Source organism: Mus musculus, chromosome 14 (assembly GCF_000001635.26).
Source record: "Mus musculus strain C57BL/6J chromosome 14, GRCm38.p6 C57BL/6J".
NCBI lineage: Eukaryota > Metazoa > Chordata > Mammalia > Rodentia > Muridae > Mus > Mus musculus.
Window position 1 is genome coordinate 79,898,203 of NC_000080.6, and position 18,990 is coordinate 79,917,192.

At 43.5% G+C, this 18,990-nt stretch overlaps 1 long non-coding RNA gene across 15 annotated transcripts in view; it reads left to right on the top strand.

Moving 5' to 3' along the window:
- Nucleotides 1-18,990, top strand: part of Gm6999 — a 93,165-nt gene that overhangs the window by 7,231 nt on the left and 66,944 nt on the right. For 11 of the 15 annotated variants that reach the window (XR_001781406.1, XR_874850.1, XR_001781405.1 and 8 more), the window contains exons 4-5: nt 136-2,391; nt 5,392-5,594. The exons of 2 other annotated variants lie outside the window; for them this stretch is intronic. This is a non-coding gene — a long non-coding RNA (predicted gene 6999). The remainder of the gene's footprint in view (nt 1-135; nt 2,392-5,391; nt 5,595-18,990) is intronic. 2 more of the 15 variants (XR_874853.1, XR_874863.1) reach the window with 2 other exon arrangements.

Genomic DNA, 18,990 nt, shown 5'->3' on the forward strand with positions numbered 1-18,990 from the left:
AAGGTTAAACTGGCAGTCAGCTGCTGAGCCAGCCGAGCATGGTGTTCTGACACCCAGGATGAGGTGAAAATGAGCTTTTCTGAAAAGGAGAGGGGCCCGCAGGAATACACACTTCCAAGCCTTTTGTTCTCACAGAAGGAAGTTTGCAAAGCCTTGGTGGAGGACTCTCTGAAGAAGGGCAAACAGTCCCCAAGGGGGAGGAGCTGCTTGCTGCAGGAACGCTGTCGCCAGCAATTATTAGTTCACTCCTGCTGGATCTGTCCTAGAGGCCTCCCGTGCACAAGAATGTGAAGACTGTTGGCAGCTGCTAGCTGGAGAAGCCCTGATCCACCTCAAGGGACGAAGGTGGGACTCTCACAAGGTTGCTCCCTGACTCCCACCCTCACCCCTGCTCTTGGAAGAAAGAATGCCTGCTTTCTTTTCAGCCTGGGTTCCAGCTGGGATGCCTAGGGTGCAGTGTTCCAGAGATGGTGGCTGGTCTTGGAGAAGGGATAGAAGTTAGGCTAGAAGACTGGAACTTATGCAAATCAAGCTCAAGGGTGACTCAAGGAGAGCTTAACCCCTGCCTGTGTCCCCCTTCTCCTCAATAGAGCCTGATAGGACACCTTGCAAAGAAAGAAAAAGACTCCCAGGAAAACATCCTTTATGTTAAGTTGCCCAGGAGGGTTTGTGTGTTTGTATGGGGAGGGCGAAGGAGACTTTCCCTCTGAAGCAATTTCTTGCGAAAATGGTCCACGAGTTGAAATGCCTTTGGGGCAGAGAGGATTATCGGGAAGAAAAGCTGGTTCAGGAAACAGAACTGGGTTAATGGCTGCATTAGGTTTAGGCACAAGCCAAGCGATTCTTCTGAGGTCTAGAGGTCTCTAGAACTTTTATTTGGAAGAGTCAGGCTATTTTGGGCTTCTGCACTGAATGATCCCAGGGGCTATCGTTCTTCTTCACATAGATTATTCAATTAGGGGTAACCTAGGACACTATAGAGACACGCACCATTCCACATGCCCACTTTCTTGTATGATAAATCATGAATTCTCAGGTGCTAAAGTCACCGGATTTCCCTGGTTTAAAACTTTCTCTTTTTGCCCCCTCCCAACCCACCAAACCTGCTTTGCTTTCCTTAGCATAACTGACTACCATAGAGATAACTGGGATTATTCTCTTAGAGAGGCTTCCCAAACCCTTAAGGAAAACAGAGTAACACAGTGAGAGGGCCTGATGAGACCTGGGGTGCCATGGAAGCCATGATTACAAACCCGGGAGTTTGATTTATTTCTTAAATTCAGACATGAAGGCTATTCGGTGTGGCATGGATTTTCTATTTCTCCCCAAGTCCAGGATTCCATGCTATTTCACAGTTACCTGCTTACGTCAGTCAATTTACTTGTCTGCTTCAAGGTAGGTGGGTACATCTTGGACTGATGGAACACCAGGTAATGGCCTCACTTTAAAAACGGAGAAACTGAGGCTCAGTTGGTCCTATCTGTCACATTTGCTTAATATACATATTAATATACATGTACATATATATATATTTAAAGAGGTGAGCTGGAAGGGAAAGTCTGAGGAGAGACTCTCAAGTCAGGAGACATTGCCCAGGGTCTCATTGGCTGTTTGTTGACTGAACCGTTGAAGCCATCTCTTCTTGGTTTCCTCAATTATAAATTTTGAGTGTTGAGATACATAGCTTCAGATATTCTGTCTACTTCATTCTTTGATTTTTTTCCCCCCTCACAAAAGATAAGAGGCTCTACTGGCAAAGATGAATGGTTGAATTCTCTTAGGAGTCCACATCTCAGCAGAGTTTATATACCATCAATAACTTGTTCAAAACACACAGGAATCATTTTCTTAGTTGTCTGTTGGTTAATATGAAGCTAATGGGACTACTGTGTGATCTTTCTAATTTAAATAGAATGGACTAAAAATCGGATTGATCCTTTAGTAGGCATCTCAGTTTTGGCTGTTTTCAGCATGTAATCCCATGTTTTGTGGAAAGGTATTTTGCTCTAAAGTCTGAGTTGTTTATGTATAGTAAAGATTACAGCTGACCTCTGTTCACGATTACTGCAGGTAGTTTCTATTATGTAGGGATTTCTCAGTGATTGTTTTTGGTTATTTGTTGTGGGCCCTCTGGATCCCATTGGAGAGCACATGGTAACGAAGTAACCAGGAAACAGTGGCCTCCATCGTTTCTACAAACGAGATAAATGAAGACACATGCTGCCTATGCCAGAACGACCACACCTGTCATTTGAAGTCTGGGGATTGATTGGGAAGAAGAGGAACTGGAGATTGTGTTCTCTCACACAGAACCCAACAGAAGTCACATGATTCAAGTTAACACATCTATGTAACAAAACCCAGACAAAAACTCCATACATCAAAGCTTGAGTGAGTGTCCCTGCTGAGTAGTATTCTTGCATACATACATTTCTATCCCTGATACATGGGTGGGGGTTGGGGTGGGGATGGGGATGGGGGGAGGAGTAATGCATCCCTAAGGACATTAGATGCTTCACAGTGGGACCCTCCAGACCTTGCATAGGTTTCTTCTTTCAGTGGTTTTGAATATTATCTTTTTGCTGTAGTAACCAAAATATTTTCCTGAGTTCTATGAATTATTATGGCAAATTATTGAAATGGAAAGGAGGAGGAGCAATTTGTAGCTAGCTGGACAGAAGTGAGAGTAGTCTGGGGATCCCAAAAATTACATCTGGTGACTAAACATATACAGCTTTGTAGAGGACTTTGACCTGAAAAGTCTGGCTGAATTCTGGGTAGTAAAAATAAATAAATAAATAAATAAATAAACAAACAAACAGATAGATAGATAGATAAATAAATAAATGTAACAAACAAGAGACTATCTGTGTGCAGAAAGCCCAAGAAGGCTCTAGAGAGGGTCCTTCCACATGTCCAGTAGATGTATACTTTCCAGTAATTCCTTGGGTATTTCTTTCTGCTCTAGTCATCCCCTCCTGGCTCCAAGCAATTAATTCCAGAAAGATCTACAGAGTCTTTGGAGACACCACTTACAGTTTTATTAGTGGCTCTCAGAGTGAGCAAAATATTGATCCAGAGTACAGACTCTGGAGCAGATGGCATAGGTCCAAATCTTGGCATCACCATTAACCATCCTTGGGATTCTGAGCGAGGAAAATTACTTAGGCTCCGTGTTTGTTTTCTGATCTGAAAAAGGGTGATAATGACAATCCTTGCCTCATTTGTTAGATGAATAATTACACACAAAACACCCAAAAGTTACCCAGAGCATGGGAAGATCTCCATCAATTGTTATGATTTTTGTTCTCTATTGAGCTTTACCGATCAGGGCAGTACTATGTTCTGTAAAGAGCATGGGCTTTGGAGATGGGTAGTTCTTGGTTCCAGCCATACCTCTTTCTCTTCCTGAGTGCCCAACTTCCAGCAAGGTGCTTGAGTTTCAGTGCCCAAATTTCTCACCTATGAAGCCCAGCCAACTGATATTTGTCAAACTCTTCTTAAGTAAATAAAATGGTGCTGTCTTAAGCTCTTATTCCAAGATAGAAGCTTTGTCAATGATAGCTGTGGCTGCTAGCTCTCCTGGCAAGCATTTTCAGTCTTTCAAGAGTACCTGAGGTCAGAGGAGGGAGGACATCTTGCATGGTAGGAAGATAAGCTCAGTAGTGATATTAGTAAACTGGGGTTTTGAGCTTCCAGTCCTTAAAGGAGACACCAAGTTTGGGTGAGGTTGCTTGGGAAGAGGTTGGGTGGATGTTCCCATAGAGCAGGTCGGGGCAGTACCAGAAGCTCAGGGTTTATCACCAGCAAGGTAAAAGCTATAGCAATTTTCTGCAATGGGCACTGTTATTCGTATGCCACGCTGTTTATTTATTGAATGGTATTTGACAGAAGTATACTCAGTGGAGCACATCAGCAGGGATGGTGTTTTACCAGCAAATAAATTAGAATCACAGAGTTAGCAAAAGCGTAACTAAGTGCATGGCATAAATATGTCACTTGGCTGCTATGAATTCATTCATGTATAGGAATCCTTAATGCATCTCTATCAAATCTTTAAGTGAAATGCCCTCTTTATATCAGGCTTGTATTTTAATTACAGGCAGCTCTAATATTCACGCATTGTGTAGGAGCTGTAAGACCAGCTGGAGACCTTGGTGCTAACCCAACATGGTCAAGTCCTTGGTGGCATGGCTCACCCCTCCCCTCCTTCCTTCGGTAGCCCAGCCTCTTTCTCCTCCAGTTGTAGATGAAGATTGGAATGTAGCAGTGGGGCAGAGGGGAGGGGGTGTGAAGAGGGAGAGAGGTGGGAAAACAGGATAAGGTCTAGGCAAGGCAGACAGAGGGGATGAAGACAGGGATGAGGTACTGGGATTACCCAAGCCTACTCCTACCCCTCTGCATGTCCAAGACAAACATTTCCAGAGTGCTAGCTCTTGACTGGCACTTCAATTCTCTATTCCCTGCTGAGAGGGAGCTCTTTCTGAGGCTGGCATTTGAAAGGACAATCACCCCCTCCCACTGCCCTCTGCCTATTTTTTTCCCCCTGAGAAGGAGAAAGGAGGAAAAAGGGAGTCTGAGGAAGAGAAGAAAGAGGCTGTCAGCAGGCCCATTCGTCAAGCATCAATCATTCCCGGGGGTTGAGGAGGTGAATCCAGGAGTCAGGAGGGGTACAGCAAGGTCCCAGGCTGCTTGCTGAAATGCTGAAGGGTTTTCTCTGTCTATTCAAATATTATTAATGTGATGGGAAAGAGCTACTTCCTTATAAATAATTTGCACCCTGGACGCAGCTTCTCATGCTACTCTCCCTCGCCTTCTCTAACCCCACAGGTACCACGCACATCTTTAATCGTATTTTGTAGATGGCAACCTGGGATTATTATTCTGATAGTATGGGAGGTTTGTAAATGCCAGAATGTTGGAAATTTCTATGCTGAGTACAGCGTCTCTGATGTAGGTCTTCAGGACACTCATTTCAAAGGTTCCAGGGTAGAAGAGTCTGACTCCAGACTCTTGGCTCTCTCCCCACTCCACCTCCATACTTTTCACTTCTAGATAAAGTAAGAGAACTAGAGGGCTCTCCCCAGAAAGGAATCTACCTCAATCAGCTTCTATTATCTTAACTCCCTTCTTTTGTCTGTAAGAAATAGCAAGAAAGCAAAATATCTTTCAGCAGTTGTTGGTGTTTGTCTGGAACTCAAGGTCCAGTGGCTGATGGGAAACAGAATTGAGGGACAACCACCCCTTGTCACCCCCTAGTCATCAAATCAGCTTATTCGGACCTCTTCCTACACTGGCTCAGAGTTCTCTTCCAAGTAGATACCTATACCTGTTTTAGTTTTTGACAATGGAAATGACAAATATGCTTTTCTTCATGTCTTGTGTTGGCAGCAACGTGATATTTACATGATATTTTGAAGGACTTTGGAACCATTGAAAGACAAGCTTTGGAGTGGAGTTTGACTTTATAAGTTATCCCATTCACCTCATCTTCTTGAGAGAACCCCTAAGAACATCCCTGAGTGGTGGAAAATGGAGCATGTTCAATCAAGAACAGCCAAGTACTCAGGGGACTGCTATAAATGACACCGTTAGTAAGTGCTTATCCATGACCTTACCATAGTCCGAGGTTTTGTTTTGCTAGTCAATATTCCATTGCATAGCAACCAGTGAGGACATGAAAAGTCATCCCTGGTACCTATTGGGATGTGCATGCACAGAGGAAAAAAAAATGGCAGGAACAAAGTGCCATTTCCAAAAGAGAAATAGATTTTGGTGGTTGCTATTTTTGGGGGTGGAAAAACCCAAAAGCTGAAATGCCTTTCTATGACATTTGAGAGAATCAAGTAAGAACTACAGGCTTCCTGGTGACTTCATGTTAGCCCAAGGAGCTAGTGAAGAGAACATTTGGATGTTCTTCAGTGTCCATTTCAGCATCTCCATATGTCATGGATTAGTTAGACTCAGTTGTTAGGTGGTAGTGAGAAGTGGATTTAGCATTGAGGAGAATCTTTTATTGAGGAACAAGGAGTCCTGTGGTTGATACATCAAAGAAACTGGCTTGCCTATCATTGGAATGAATGGAATGATTGTTACATCAAGTATCCCAGTCTAGGGCAAGATTGTACAGATAGCAGCTGGAGAATGACCCTCTTTCTAATGTATCTGAGGCCCATAGAGGTTAGAGGTGGCGCTAATGTTGCATCATCCGAGTCACACAGTGAAGATGGAGATAGAAGGAAGGGTATGGAAGATGCCTGGGTAAAGGAGAGATTTGGTTTTCTCCTTCCTTTTCTCTTATAAAATATTTAACTGACTGTAGTAGTCACTTTTCTTACTGTTGTAACTAAATATCTGGTAAGAAGCAACTTAAGGAGTGGTTTGGGTTTGCTCATAGTTTGGGGGTAGAGTCTACCATCGTGGGAAAGGCATGGTGGTGGAAGCGTGAAGCTTGCATGTGCAATTGAGGAGCTCAGTACATGGGGGAGTACCACTCAGATTTGAGGTAGTTTGTATGACCTCAATGAACCAAATCTAAAAACTCCTTTACAGACACACTTGGAATGGTAACTTCAAGAATCCTTCCGCAGGGTCTCACTGGCTTAGAGACTGCTGAGTGGACTAGACTTCAGAGATCAACTGCCTTTGTATCCCTAGCTCTGGGATTACAAATGTAGACCACCATGACTAGTCTATCTTGATGTGGGTTCAGTGTCCTGGACTTATGGTTGAGAGTCAAACACTTTACCAACTTCATACCCCAATTTTTAGTTTTTATTGAGGGATTTCCATTCTGCGTTCTACCATGACTATGAGAGAAAGATCTTTGGAAAGAGCGGTTCATCTACTCCTTGATTTTTATCTTTGAGCCTAGCTCTCCCTAGGTACATTTCCCCTAGAGTTCTCCCAAGCCCCTTGCGTTTTTCTACTCTGGGTGTTAAAGGGGAAGTCTGAAGGCTAAGTTATTTCAATAGGACTTTTGTAGTGTGTGCATGTGTATGTGTAGTTGCTTTGAATGATGGCTGATGGCTTGGAGAAAGGTTTCTTTCCCATTCAGATTCCTCAGTAGGGATTTGGTGTTTCTTTTCCGGTGGTAGGGCAGCAGGACGCTGTTTACAAATCACCATAGCTCCAGTTCTTAGTGTAGGCCGTTGAGCTCTGGAAGGGTTTCTCTTACTACTAGATTAACCCAGTGATCTCAGAGAACTATTGTGACATCGACTTACGGAGTGAGACTCGGACAAAATTTGCTGAGGTTGGTCCTGTGGACGGGAGTCTCTCTGTGTGTGCACATGTCAGTGGATGGATGCAAGATGCAGAAGGAACACACTGGACAGAAGTCTTTCCCAACTTGCAGCCATGAAACTTTGTAAATCATCATGAGAAAGCCATGGGAAGTCTGGCAGGAGAGCAGGGTACAGATTGCCAAGCAAGGACACAAAGCTCTATTTTCTCCCCACAATACCTGTAATGAACTGGAATGGCTGGGTGGAGCTGAAAAGCAGATTTCTTCCCTTCACTAAAGTTCCTTTTCAGCCTGGTTTGCCACAGTTTTGCAATGTGTTAGAATTTACATTCACATATTTGTTAACCATTCTTTGGTGCTCTGAAAGGCTTTTATATGTCTGGCCTCAACCTTTGCCATATGGTGTCACAAACTGTGGAATTGCAGTCAGTGGGAGGCGGGAGGCAGAGGTGGCGGTTGGGAGAGAGTTCATTGGGACACACAGGAATTCTGTCTTGATTCTTGAAAGGTCACTCCCACAAAATCCTTTGAAAGGGGTAAAAGCTCTTGTGTATCAGGCTGCTAAGTTCTGGGTCATGATTGGTGCTAATTTTTACTAGAAAGGTTAGGGGAACTTGTGGGTCACTTGCTGCAGATGTTAGATATATAATTTGATTTTTTTTTCAGGACTAGAAATCACACTATCTGAGAGCAAAGGATAGGAACTGTGATTGGCTTGGCTCAGGACAGCAGCCTCTGTATCATAGGACTTAGGATGTACAAATTTTCTGGAACCAGGAAGTACGTGCTTCAAGACAGGTGCCAACACTGCCTGAGTTGAGGTGGGATGACAGAAGACTTCGGAGCACTTGATTTCTTAAAAGTTAATCAGACTTACTTGTCCTTATATAGGACAAATTCAGAACATGAAATATCCCCCTGCATATGAGGAAACTACTCATGAGAAAAGACGTAATTAATTATTTGACTCTTTGAGGCCTTGGATGGAGTGCTGTTAAAGGGGATCTTAGTCTTGCTGCTTCATTACAGGGACAACTGAGAGAGATATAGGCTAATGACAATGTGGATGTCCTATAAATGACACAGCCAAGAGAAGCCATGAAGTCTTGGGCCATTATATACATTTCCCTCCTCCCCAGACCCATCTCTTCCTGCACAGGGACACACTTAAACTGTCACACCAGATTGTATCTTTTCCTCAAGATCTCCCACTAAAGACAGAGGCAGGTCCAGCATAGCATTCCATTATCCTGTCTGTCTCAACTGATGTTTATTGTCTCAAGCCTTCTTATGAGTAGGGATAGATCCACCTATTTATTAGTGCTGAGATTTTAGACTAACCAGTAACCTGAGAGAGACTGCTCATAGACCCAGTGACTGCAGATCTCAATGGCCTGTCCTCATTCAAGTGCATAATACATGCTTAGTATTTACTAGGTGCTGGTGACCAGCAGTGATGGAGATGGGTCAGGAACTCCCCACAAATGTATATTTGAGTACTATGCCCTGACTTACTGTGGTTTGATCAAAGTGGATACTGTCTTTATTTCTGTAGCAGAACATTTCTGATACATTTTGAACACACACAGACACACACACACCACATTTCCATTCCTCAGTTTTCTTCAGGAACTGCCCATTAATCATTTAACAGCAAGTCCAAATTGTATCCGGCACATAAGGCCTCATCGTTTTGGAAGCAATTGGCTCTGTGTTATCTTTGCTGGGTCCATAAAGATCAGATGAAACATCTATCACCTGCCCTCTGATGGCTGACAGTTTTCAAAAAAAAAAAAAACTCTTTAGATAACTGTGGAGCTCAGGGGCCATTTGTGCTCACATATCTGTTCCATAAATACATACATTAGTTATCCAAACTCCATTCTCATTTCATCTTTCCCAACATGCTCATTCACTTTGGCTTGGCTGCGGTGAACACAACTCTCATGGCCTCCAATTTGGAATCCAACTTGTGTGGAAATTTCATTAGTTCCCAGCAGGAGCATGGGCCATAGCTATTCTTTTTCCTTCCTTCCTTCCTTCCTTCCTTCCTTCCTTCCTTCCTTCCTTCCTTCCTTCCTTCCTTCCTTCCTCCCTCCCTCCCTCCTTCCCTCCCTCCCTCCTTCCCTCCCTCCCTCCTTCTTTCCTTCCCTCCCTCCCTTTCTTCCTTCCCTCCTCCCTCTCTCCTTCCCACCTCCCCCCTCTTTTGGCTCCACAAATCTTCTTTTTCCTTAATTGATCAATTTTTCTGTTCAGAAATAGACGTACCCAGATACATTGCTTGGTAGCCTTTCTGAGAAGGCATCGACTCTGTCTGCTTTAGATAGGCATTGGATTGGACAGCCTGAGGGTTGCTTTCCTTTTTCAAGAAAAATTAAATGACTAAGTAAGAGGGTGCTAAAACACACTTGTCTTACTGCTTGGCATTTAATTGAGAAACTTGCTAATGTGTCCTTTGAACTCTCGCTTTCCCCTTCCCTGAGGAATTGCTGATGCTTGACTTTAATGGCAGCATAAAAATCTCACTGTGACTGCGGGTGGCAAAGCTTTGGGCTCTCAGAATGCAAATTGTGGTTTTCACTGCCTTCATTGGTCTAGTGAGTCCGACAGCATCACATCCAAGTAACTGACTGTTAAAGAAAGTTTCTAATTTGGAAGGTTTCTCAGCTCTGGGGATCTCAAAGTACCCGTTTGGCTGCTGGTATTCCCAGCTCCAGCACTCCATGAGGCTGATCTGTAAAGAACCTCTGCTACAGGTGGCGGACAGCTAGAGACTTCTCTCTCTGCATAGAGATTCATGTGGACTGAGAGTCAATGGGCTTGCGAGCAAGACCCTGCCCTGAATCTGCCCTTGGTCCCTGTCTTCATGGGGAAGACTCAGTAACACTTCTAGCACCGATTTTTGTACTTATAAAATGTAGGTAGTAGGCTTCGATCTCAGTTCATTTTTTTTATTGATGTATTGAGTGTGTGTGTATGTGTGTGTGAGAGAGGGGGGGCACTTTGGTGTTTTTCAGATATCATTTATCTTTCTTTTGAGACACGACCCCTCATTGATGTAAAATTCATGAAGCAGGCTAGGTTGGAGCCCCAGGAATCCTCTTCACTCATTACTATTGAGATATCTGTCTGGCCACCTAGCTTAATTTTTTAAAGTATAATTTAAAAAATTTAGTTATTTTTAATATAATGTATGCAAGCGTTTGCTTGTATATATGTATGCATATCGGTACATGCCAGATACTTGAGGAGAAAAGAAGAGAGCATTGGGTTTCCTGGAACTGGATTTATAGATGGTTTTGAGCCACCACGAGGGTACTGGGAACAGCATCCAGGTCTTCTGTAAGAGCAGCAAGTGTTTTGAACCTGTGAGCTGTCCTCTGTAATTACAAATTTTTGTTAAGTGTTTTCTTAGACAATTTCATACAGGTATATAATGTCTCCTCTTATCCCATCTCAGTCCTGCCTCTGATCTACCCTCCAGTCTACCTCTTCCCCACTTCCCTATAAGTGCACAATCCTCTAGTATTTTTCTTTTTTATGTGACCCACTGAGTTTAACCAGGATCATCTGTGCGACCATGGGTTCAGAACTGTTCATTGGAGCCTTGTAGGCTTCTCTGTGACAGTAACTACCTCTCTCCCACAATCCACGAGGTCTGGGGAGCATGTCACCAACCGAACTACCTCCTAAGCGCCCCCCCCCGCTAGCTTATTAATTAATTTGAACAAATGTCCAGTTTATAACGAATTTGAACAAATATATAGCTTTTGAACATTTCTAGCAACTGGACTTTCTACGTTTTTATAACACTGCTCTATTGAGATGTCATCGCTTTATAGCCAACTAGAGAGCCTTTCACCTCTGCTTGTCATTGCCAGTGTCAAAGTACTGAAAAGCAGATCTTCTCCCTGTGACCACCTGTCCACCCAAATCTAGCGCAGTCACCCTTGGTCCCATCTAGGTCTTGGCCACCTGCTCACCCCCTGTACATCTAAGGTATATACCCCTTGCTCCTGGCCACATAGCTTGGTCGTGTTCCCTGGTTCTCTTTTCATTCTTTTGTGAAGCTTCTGCAATACTTTTGTTGTTTTATGGTGATAATGGGGCATGCAGTTCTTTCCTGCTGCTAGGGTACCATTGTCTTGACTCATTGTCTGTTTCTCTCTGGAAGCCTCGTGCTTCCCTGGGCTCTGCTTGTCAATAGGCATATGATGTCTTCTCTTGGGCACAACAGCATCTATTGTGTCATTCTTCTCTGTATCTTCCCTCTCCCTAACCAGACAGATTTTTTTCCCCAGTCTCCAGGGAAACGTGTGCTCTTGAATTTCACACAAACATTTAACCTCTGCCCAAGGTCTTTTTGAGTTTTATAAGAACATCAAAATTTTGGAATATAATACTGGAGCCTCACCTCTATTTTTTTTTTCTCTCTCTCCTTTCTGCCCGTTTCATCTGCCCCCTAATGTGATGAGTATTGACTTGTCGAGCTGCTTGAATTGGGAGTGGTGACTAAGTGAAAAAAAAGCAAGCTACCCAGTGCAAAACAGAAAATCAATGAATAATTCCAAATATTATCCTGTCACACAGGGATAATAACATCCTTCCCGAAGCTTGTTGTAGAGTTCAGATTGAATGTGAAATGCTTGTACTGAGATGCTCAAAGAATAGCTAGGTAACGGGGACCCATGCTGTCTCTGTGTCCCCTGTGGTTCTCAGGGTCCCTTTTTCTCAGCTTTAGCCTCTTTTTGTCTTCTTTTGTCACCATTCTTTGCTGGCTCATTTGTTTATGTCAGACACCAGGGAATCACTGTGAAGCTCTGTCGTTTACCTCCTTCAAAAAAAAAAATCGCTTCTCTAAGTTTGTTTTTAGAGAAGTCACTTCACTCAGTTTGTCTTCTCCCTCCCACTCCTTCCCCTTTTGTCTCTCTCTCTCTCTCTCTCTCTCTCTCTCTCTCTCACACACACATACACACATACACACACACACATACACATACACACACACACATACACACACACACACATACACACACATACACACACATACACACACACATACACACACACACACATACACACACATACACACACACACATACACACACACACATACACACACACACATACACACACACACACACATATATACACACACACACATATACACACACACACATACATACACACACACACACACACACACACACACACACACACACACACACACACAGAGCTTCCCATGATTTGGTAAGAATGAAATGCCAGCCAGAAGGTGTAGTCTATGAGGCCCTGACTCTCTCAGTCTCTCTAGTCCTACCTGGTACAGGTAGATGGTTTCCAGAGCTGGTTGCCGTCCTGTCCACCGCTCATTGATATGGCAAAAGTTTACCTGCTTTTGCCAGATCCTCGGGTTGACCTTTGACATAACCGCTTTCTGTATGACGTGGCCTCCATGTTTAAGGCAGGAGAAGGAACAGCCTCAGAGCTCTTCACATTAGGTTTCTCTTCCCTGTTCCTTTGTTTCCTCTCCCTTTCTCACAGCAGAGGTAACTCTGCATCCTCTCTGCCTGCTTTCTTCTTCCCTTGTCCCTCTGTCCTCTCAATACCCAAGGCTGCTTGAAAAACACAGGACATTAATTTAGTGAACTTAGAATTTCAGATAGACAGCAAACAAGCAGTAGTGTAGGTGTATCTCAAGTCCTGCATGAAGGGTATACTTCTGGTAGAGCATTTACTCAACTTATCTCGGGCTCAAATGTACCTGCATGCTCTCTCTCTCTCTCTCTCTCTCTCTCTCTCTCTCTCTCTCTCTCTCTCTCTCTCCTTCTCTTTCTCCATGTATACATGCATGTGCACATGTGTGTGTGTCCCTGTGTGTCTCTGTGTGTGTGTCTGTGTGTCTCTCTGTGTCTGTGTCTATGTATGTCTGTGTGTGTATTTAAAGTGACAACCCTACCCCTGCTTCTATTCCCCTTTCTCCTTCTCCTTTTCTACTGGGTACTTTCATTTAGCTTGATCTGCTCTGATCACTTCTGCCCCAAAACCTGAACAGACATGAATCATTCCCTTGATTCTGGCCTCTTTCAAGCCAGTACCTGCCCTACCTGCTATTCCAACTTTCTTACTTGCCTTCATCACTTAGGTTTTATAACATGACTTCCACTTTGAAAACTCAGTTTCCTTAAGAAACATCACAAGTGTTCCCCACATTCCATCTCCAGCCATCTTCATATCTAGTTAGGCTTTTTCATTAGTGTCCTGCAGACATTTTCCCCAGCGTTCCATATTCCCTAATGTCCAACAGTTAACTTTAATTGCCCTCTTGCAATTTATTCCTCTTTCTTCTCTAATTGCTTTAATTTAAATGCATCTGCATAGACCTAGTTGCTCAGCCAAGAGCCCATAGGACCACATTCAACTCTTTCTCCTCCTCCCCACCCTCCAGTGTTGCTGGTAATAGCTTCTATGTCGATTGACAGTAGCACAAATGTCTACCTGCCTGGAACGGACATGTCTTGGGGCTGTCTTCTTTATCTCCCCATCATCATATTAGATTGGGCTTCTATCACTTTGAGCTTGGATTAGAACCATTATTGGGTCAAAGGTGATACATCATTTTCCGTGTGTTTGATATGTATGCCAAATAAGCCTCAGTGAGTTTTGCCAAACTACCTTCCTGTCAGCAAGGGATAATATTGTTAATTTCATGTGAGCCTTTGCCAAGACTAAGTACTGTCTTTAAGAACAACCTTGGAGATCTGTTAGGTAAAAATATCATCTTGACGTTTTTATTGCACTGCTAATAAAGACTTTTTAAAGCTTTCAGATCATTTAGAAACTCAAAGCTGGATTGAAACTTTCGACTTCAAATCTTTCATTCTAGACCCCTTAGCATGAATAAGGTGCTCCCCAAATAGCTTCCCAAATGTTGCTTCTCTGTCCCCACTGAGTGAAAGAGTACAGAAGGAGCACTGGGTGGTAATTCCCTTGAGATTGGGACCTGTGTCCTTCTCCCGCTGTGTGGTCTATCCCAAGCCCATAGTAGATGCTCAGTGCATACAAGGATGGTGCATCGAAATGAGCTGAATGGGAATTAAGGCTTTGTCAGAGGGAATAACAAAGGCGTATCAAGAAAAGAAATCACCTACGGATGACTGATGGTGTGCCAGAGTCATCCCAGGGCCCAAGGTTCAGAAGTGACTGTCTTCCATGATGCTTCCCATATGTATAAGATGTGCTAGAAAAGTAGATTATTTAGGACAATTAAAAATGCACACATGGTCGTCATATGTGCCAATTTTGCCCAGACCCAATTTAACAGCTCCCAGTATCACCTACACAGGGTGTCTCTTGGCATCATCCCTGCGGCACCCTCTAGTGGCCACTGGATATTGCACATCTGTCAAAGAAAGCTTTTCATCTTGAAATCCCCAAACATGCAAATCCTACAATATCACAAAGCATTAACTCTGTTCGTCTGCTTTTCCCTGGGCAAGACGCTTATTCCCTATATGTCTCTTCAAGGTCTCAATCCATTGTGGAGGAGGCTTGACAGAAGCCCAAAATCCTCCTCTTTTTTCTTAGGGCACAGAGACTTAATTGCATATCAGGTTTCAGCAACAACCTACATTCCATAGGGAGACCTGTGAATTCTGTTCTGATAAGGACCCTGAGTTCTGTGGATGGTTTAGAGTCTGTGTGATAAGACTACCAATTGGCATCATGTTACATGTCTGCATTAACTGCAGGAGAGGGGTACACACAGACATTCAAAATGGTGGGGTTGTAGCGCGCGGTTGTGACTCTAGGAAAAGAAAGAACACACTCCACACTCCCGTAAGCAGGATCTTTGTCTTCTGAGTCTGCTCCCATTTTTAGGTTGACTGACTCTCATGGTTCAGGCTCATTTTTCTTGAGGGGGAAAAAAAAGCAACACCCTGAAATATTGAGAGAGTCTTTCCCTAAACTCCAAGTCTCTCTGCAGCACAGCCCATGTTCAGACTGTCAGTCTGATGCCCAGGTTGTCATTTTCTTCCTGCTGCTCCCCTCCCTAGAGCCTGGTGGAGTCTCCTTGAGGCAGCTGAAGGAGTGACAGGTAGATATGCTGCAGAGGTGGGCTGTTTAAGGCAGTCACATGAGGTGTGGAAAATGTGATTTATAGGTTTTTTTTCTCCCCCCAGGGGAAAATAGATTTCATTATTTTCCACCTCAGGTAAGGGGTAAACCTCTGGGCTTGACCTTGGAAGGTTGTTCAGCTATAACAGTGTGGCTGAAATGCTGATATAGACTAAAACCTCATTAAATCAATATTGGTTATCCAAAATCATGCTTGATTGGATGCAACTGCTTTTCCTCAGCTGCCTGATGTCCCACTCTTTATTGGGCAAAAATATGAGATGCTCTAAAGTGAGTTAAGCTGTTGAGATTTTCTGGTCCTTAGAGCTTCAAATTAATAAGGTTTTATTATTTTGCAAATTGAAGACAGTTCTAAAACACCAAGTCCAATATTGATTATAATCTACTACTGTCACATGTATGTTTATTAATAAAAGAGTCCTGTCTGTTCCAGTAAAAAAGTCATGCATTTTCTCTTCCTGTTTATGCAGGTGTATAGGGCTTATTGGAATAAATAAACTTATTGGTCCCTAGGCAAATGGAACCTATGTAAATAAACAACCAATGGCTAATTATCCATGGCAACGGGCAACTGGGACAGCACATTGATGTGCTCCACTATCAATCTTCAAACCTTCCTTTAGCCAGAGAGAGGCCAGCATGCAGGAACTGGGAAGAGATAGAAAATCCAAATTCATACTGGACCATGTCATCCTCCATCTTTGCCCCCCAAACCAGTGGTTAGAGAGAATCGTACCTGTCATTTGGATTTTCAGTGAAGGGTTTCAAAGTGCCTCAGATGGGATTATGTAGATAGTTAGACCTGGGGTGCATGCGTAAGTAAATAAACAGCAGGTGCTAGTTGGCACAAAGACCTCAGAATATTCTGATGGTGCCCAAGAGGGTGCAGATTGCCAGGAAGTTGGGCATATTGGGGTCTCCCGGTGGGGGCAGTTCTTCATATTGCTATGCTTATGGTTCATCAACTAAAGCATTGACAGGGTGAATTGAGGTAGGCCTCAGATTAAATATCTCTTCCATGTCACTGTCACCTTTTTCATCTTTTCTTTGCTCTTCTGGAGGTCAGGAAAGCACCCATTGATTATGTCTTTTACAAGTCTCTTTTCCCCTAAATCCTTCCAAATATTCAGATCTCCTCCCTGGAGAATGGGAATTCACCCAAGTGATATTAGGGTAAAGCTCCCAAGAGTACAGATTTGAAATGGTAGCAGGGAAGGCTGAGACATAGAGTACAGAACTCAAGGTTGAAAGCAATCTAAGAGGTGCCCGCCCGGGCAGGGAGAGTTGCAGGAAAATGAATGACTAAGAAATTCATGATCCAAGATGGCTGGGTTGCAGGAGCGATTGAGGACACTTAGCAAATTGAAGACATTTCTCTTTTATTCACCCCTTGGCTTCATTTATTTTTCCCAGCAATTGTTTTCCCAGGACTGCAATGAAATGAACCTCACTCATGATTTGTCTAGTCATAATTAGAGTCTTCCTTTTTCTCGTTAGACAGTAATGTCAATAATGACTGCAAACATGTTCTCTCCTTTTAAAAAGGCAGAAGGCCAGCATCATTGTATCTGTGAGTTGATGTCAGATTTATAATGCAGAGATGCAAGCTTCACACGCCATATGCGTGCCAAATTTCCATCAAGACTTTGGAAGGCTTAAACTGTGCATTAAGAAGGGATCCTGTTTTGTTTCTGATGAGTTTTTTTTCGTCCTATTAAATAAAGAGGACAGAAAGGCCAGACCTCTTTGCCTATCAAGACTCATTTCAGGGCAGGCAAGTAGAAGGAAGACATTCAGAGAAGAGGAGGGATATTAATGGATGTTGAGAGGAAGATCCGGGGGCAGGGTAGAGTCTGGATAGGATTATGAGAGAGGGAAGTGGATGTGAATGGAAAAAGGGTGGAGATCAAGGTGCAGGGCAAGGTGATCTCTGTGTGTCTTTGTGTATGCATGTGTGTATATGTGTATGTATGTGTTTTTGCACATGTGCATGTGTGTGTGCATGTACATGTGTATGTGCACAAGTGTGTTGTGTGTGTGCATAAGTGTGTTGTGTGTGCACATGTGTATGTGCATGTATATGTGTATGTGTGTATGTGTGTGCGCATGTGCGATATGTATGTACACAAGTTTGTTGTGTTTGTGTGTGTGCATGTATGTATGTGTGAATATATGTGTCTCTGTGTGTGCATGTGTATGTGCATGTATATGTGTATGTGTGTATGTGTGTGTGCATGTGCGATATGTATGTACACAAGTTTGTTGTGTTTGTGTGTGTGCATGTATGTATGTGTGAATACATGTGTCTCTGTGTGTGCATGTGTGTATGTCTCTGTTTGAGTGTGTGCATATGTGTGTATGTGTGTGTGCGCGTGTGCTCGCACCTGTGTGTGCATGTGTGTGTGTATGTGCATTTGAGCGTATGCATGCTTCCATGCAGTATACTTGTCTGGAGGACAAATGAAGAGTACTTGGAAGGAGCTGACACAACAGAGGGAAAGTGAAGTTGATTGACTTGCTTTGGCTGTTTCTCCTCACCTGGGCTCACACTCAGACATGCTAGAAAGGATGGTTTAAAAATAGCGTGATGTTATCACATGTGGTTGAGCATATTGCCCTTGAGGGAGTGTTTTCCTGGGCCCAATTGGTAGGATCCCAGCCATTTTGCACTTTGGAAGAGGTAATTTACTTCACACAGTGAGCACTTGGCTCCCTGGGAGAAGAGTTTGTCCTTTCTGCCTCACGACAGAATGGGGTCTGGTATTCCCAGCCTTGTTGGTGGGAATTACAATCCCATAAACCAAGGCTGAGAGAGAATGGATGAGCTTTGATATTACGTGGGTGAGAAAAAGGCAGCCGGTCTTTCTAAGCCAGACCACTCCTGCGTGACAATTCAAGCATGTTTTTAGAAAAAAGAAAAAAGAAAAAAAGAAGCAGCTACCTCAAAGCTAGAGATGGGGCAGACATTTCTGTCTTCAGGCTTAGTGATGATGGTTATTTAGACACTTAATTTTCTAGTGTTTACTCCAAAGTGCAAATGTCCCAGCTCACCCCCTCCTCCCCCCAGGCTCAGAGAAAATAGGCTTGGAGTTTGATGAGCTGCCTGCTGCTGGATGCTCTGTGTTGCATCAAGGTTCCTCCTTACTGGACTCAACAGTTGCATTTTTCACCTATGAAAGAATTGCTATCAGAAAAGCAGACAGCGGATAATTGTATTTTGTGAATTGACGGTGAAGCTACTCGGTTTCAGCCAAGGTCCAAAGGCTGATAATGTTCAACCAGGAGAAATGGTTTGTGTGAGAGAATTCATTTCGGGGTGCTCATTTTTACTGCCTGGGATTTCTTTTTATTCTTCTCCAACATGCAGCTCAAGGTTCAGAATTCTTAACAGCTCTGGCAACAGCTGCTGAGTTAGTGGGAACACAACGCTCCCAGGAACACGATGGGTTCCGGCTATTAGAGGGGAATTCTTGCCCTTTGCCCATCTCCTCAAACCTACCAGGAAAGCAAAGAAAAAATATGTGTCCATAAATATCCTCTTAGACAGGCAGCAAATGGGCTGGCATCTTGCCATCTGGCCGTATTGGATAAAGAAACATGGGGCT